Below are 4,376 nucleotides of genomic sequence, written 5' to 3'. Positions count from 1 at the left end.
ATAAATCAGATATAATATTCATTCTTTGAAAATTAGTATTAATCATTATGTTTATAGATATTTGCTTAAAACTTTTTTGGGGGATTGATTTTTATCGTCTTGTTTTGCATGCCACAGAAGCAGCCAAATTTCCTTGACAGTTATTTTATTTTTACTCTATGGAAAGCAAACTAATGAACTTTCATCAGATCTTTCACTTTTGAAAATGATCAGTAGTAAGTTAACCACAGCTATTGTAAGTCTTTTGTCATCTACAGATAGTTTTTTTAAAAAAATGTTTTAGGGGGGAGGGTATAGCTCAAGTGGTAAAGCACATGCTTAGCATGAATGAGATCCTGAGTTCAATCCTATGTACCTCCTAGAGAAATAAGTAAATAAATATACTTAATTACCTTCCTCCTCCCCTAAATAAATAAATAAATGTAAGTAAATAAGTAAATAGATTAATTTAAAAAAGTAGGGGAGGGTATAGCTCAAGTGGTAGAGTGCATGCTTAGCATGCACAAGGTCCTAGGTTTGATCCCTAGCACCTCCTCTAAAAGTAAATAAATAAATAAGTAAATAAGCATAATTACCTCCCCCTCCAAAGGAAATTTTTTTGTTATTTTTTTAAACATTTTTTATTGATTTATAATCATTTTACAGTGTTGTGTCAAATTCCAGTGTTCAGCACAATTTTTCAGTCATTCATGGACATATACACACTCATTGTCACATTTTTTTCTCTGTGAGCTACCATAACATTTTGTGTATATTCCCTGTGCTATACAGTGTAATCTTGTTTATCTATTCTACAATTTTGAAATCCCAGTCTATCCCTTCCCATCCTCTACCCCCCTAGTAACCACAAGTCTGTATTCTCTGTCCATGACTCTATTTCTGTCCTGTATTTATGCTTTGTTTTTATTTGTTTGTTTTTGTTTTTTAGATTCCACATATGAGCGATCTCATATGGTATTTTTCTTTCTCTTTCTGGCTTACTTCACTTAGAATGACATTCTCCAGGAGCATCCATGTTGCTGCAAATGGCATTATGTTGTCGGTTTTTATGGCTGAGTAGTATTCCATTGTATAAATATACCATTTCTTCTTTATCCAGTCACCTATTGATGGACATTTAGGCTGTTTCCATGTTTTGGCTATTGTAAATAGTGCTGCTATGAACATTGGGGTGCAGGTGTCATCCTGAAGTAGATTTCCTTCTGGGTACAAGCCCAGGAGTGGGATTCCTGGGTCATATGGGAAGTCTATTCCTAGTATTTTGAGGAATCTCCACACTGTTTTCCATAGTGGCTGCACCAAACTGCATTCCCACCAGCAGTGTAGGAGGGTTCCCCTTTCTCCACAGCCTCTCCAGCATTTGTCATTTTTGGATTTTTGAATGACGGCCATTCCGACTGGTGTGAGGTGATACCTCATTGTAGTTTTGATTTGCATTTCTCTGATAATTAGTGATATTGAACATTTTTTTCATGTGCTTTTTGATCATTTGTATGTCTTCCTTGGAGAATTGCTTGTTTAGGTCTTCTGCCCATTTTTGGATTGGGTTGTTTATTTTTTTCTTATTGAGTCGTATTAGCTGCTTATATATTTTGGAGATCAAGCCTTTGTCGGTTTCACTTGCAAAAATTTTCTCCCATTCCGTAGGTCTACTTCTTGTTTTATTTCTGGTTTCCTTTGCTCTGCAGAAGCTTGTAAGTTTCATTAGGTCCCATTTGTTTATTCTTGCTTTTATTTCTTCAGGGAGAAAATTTTTGAGGTGTATGTCAGATAATGTTTTGCCTATGTTTTCCTCTAGGAGGTTTATTGTATCTTGTCTTATGTTTAAGTCTTTAATCCATTTTGAGTTGATTTTTGTATATGGTGTAAGGGTGTGTTCTAGCTTCATTGTTTTACATGCTGCTGTCCAGTTTTCCCAACACCATTTGCTGAAGAGACTGTCTTAATTCCATTGTATATTCTTGCCCCCTTTGTCGAAGATGAGTTGACCAAAAGTTTGTGGGTTCATTTCTGGGCCCTCTATTCTGTTCCATTGGTCCATATGTCTGTTTTGGTACCAATACCATGCTGTCTTGATGACTGTAGCTCTATAGTATTGTCTGAAGTCTGGGAGAGTTATTCCTCCAGCCTCTTTCTTTCTCTTCAGTAATGCTTTAGCAATTCTAGGTCTTTGATGGTTCCATATAAATTTTATTATGATTTGTTCTAGTTCTGTGAAATATGTCCTGGGTAATTGGATAGGGATTGCATTAAATCTGTAGATTGCCTTGGGCAGTGTGACCATTTTAACAATATTGATTCTTCCAATCCAAGAGCATGGAATATCTTTCCATTTTTTAAAGTCTTGTTTAATTTCCTTCATCAATGGTTTATAGTTTTCTGTGTATAATTCTTTCACCTCCTTGGTTAGATTTATTCCCAGATATTTTATTACTTTGGGTGCTATTTTAAAGGGGATTGTTTCTTTACTTTCTTTCTCTGTTGATGTATCGTTAGTGTAAAGAAAGGCAACTGATTTTTGAACATTAATTTTGTAACCTGCTACCTTGCTGAATTCTTCAATCAGCTCTAGTAGCTTTTTCGTGGACCTTTTAGGGTTTTCTATATATAGTAACATGTCGTCAGCATATAATGACACTTTTACCTCTTCTTTTCCAATTTGGATCCCTTTTATTTCTTTCTCTTGCCTGATTGCTGTGGCTAGGACTTCCAGGTCTATGTTGAATAGGAGTGGTGATAGTGGACATCCTTGTCTTGTCCCAGATTTTAGTGGGAAGCTTTTGAGTTTTTCACTGTTGAGAACTATGCTGGCTGTAGGTTTGTCATATATAGCTTTTATTATGTTGAGATATGTTCCCTCTATACCCACTTTGGCAAGAGTTTTTATCATAAATGGGTGTTGAATTTTATCAAATGCTTTTTCTGTATCGATTGAGATGATCATGTGGTTTTTGTCCTTTCTGTTGTTGATGTGATGTATTACATTGATTGATTTGCATATGTTGAACCAGCCTTGTGTCCCTGGGATGAACCCCACTTGGTCATGATGTATAATCTTTTTTATGTGTTGTTGGATTCTATTTGCTAAAATTTTGGTGAGGATTTTGGCGTCTATGTTCATCAGTGATATTGGCCTATAATTCTCTTTTTTGGCAGTGTCTTTGCCTGGTTTTGGTATCAGGGTGATGGTGGCTTCATAGAATGAGTTTGGGAGTATTCCCTCCTTTTCAATCGTCTGGAAGAGTTTGAGAAGGACTTGTATGAGTTCTTCTTTGTATGCTTGGTAGAATTCCCCAGTGAAGCTATCCGGTCCTGGACTTTTATTTGTAGGGAGGTTTTTAATTGCTATTTCTATTTCCTTTCTAGTGATCGGATTGTTCAAGTGTTCAGTTTCTTCTTGATTCAGTTTTGGTGGACAGTATGTTTCCAGAAACTTGTCCATCTCCTCTAGGTTATCCAGTTTGGTTCCATATAGTTTTTCATAATATTCTCGTATGATATTCTGTATTTCTATTTTGTTTGTTGTAATTTCTCCATTTTCCTTTCTTATTTTGCTAATTTGTGCTCTCTCTTTTTTCTTCTTTGTGAGTTTGGTCAGAGGTTTGTCGATTTTATTTACTTTTTCAAAAAAACCAGCTTTTGGTTTGGTTTATTTTTTCTATGGTCTTGTTAATCTCTATTGTATTTAATTCCTCTCTGATCTTTATTATTTCCTTCCTTCTGCTGCTTTTTGGGGCTTTTTGTTCTTCTTTTTCTAATTGATTCAGGTGGTGGGTTAACTTGTTTATTTGAGATTGTTCTTCTTTTTTGAGGAAAGCCTGTATCGCTATAAACTTCCCTCTTAGCACTGCCTTTGCTGTGTCCCATAGGTTTTGAGTGGTTGTGCTTTCATTATCATTTGTCTCAAGGTATTTTTAATTTCAGCTTTGATTTCCTCATTGATCCATTGTTTTTTCAATAACATATTGTTTAATCTCCATGCTTTTCTTTTTTTCTCCTTTGTTTCTCTGTTGTTGATTTCCAGTTTCATTGCATTGTGGTCAGTAAAGATGCTTGAGATAATTTCTATCTTCTTAAATTTGTTGAGGTTTCTTTTGTGTCCAAGTACATGATCGATCCTGGAAAATGTTCCATGTGCACTTGAAAAGAATGTATATTCTATTTTTTGGGGGTGTAATGCTCTGAAAATATCCACCAAATCTAGTTTTTCTATTGTAGTATTTAATTTCTCTGTTGCCTTGTTTATTTTCTGTCTGGAAGATCTGTCTAGTGATGTTAATGCAGTGTTAAAATCTCCAACTATGATTGTATTCCCATCAATATCCCCCTTTATCTCTGTTAGTAATTCTTGTATGTACTTAGGTGCTCCTATATTG

Source organism: Vicugna pacos, chromosome X (genome assembly GCF_048564905.1).
Source record: "Vicugna pacos chromosome X, VicPac4, whole genome shotgun sequence".
Lineage (NCBI taxonomy): Eukaryota > Metazoa > Chordata > Mammalia > Artiodactyla > Camelidae > Vicugna > Vicugna pacos.
This window is presented reverse-complemented; position numbering follows the sequence as displayed.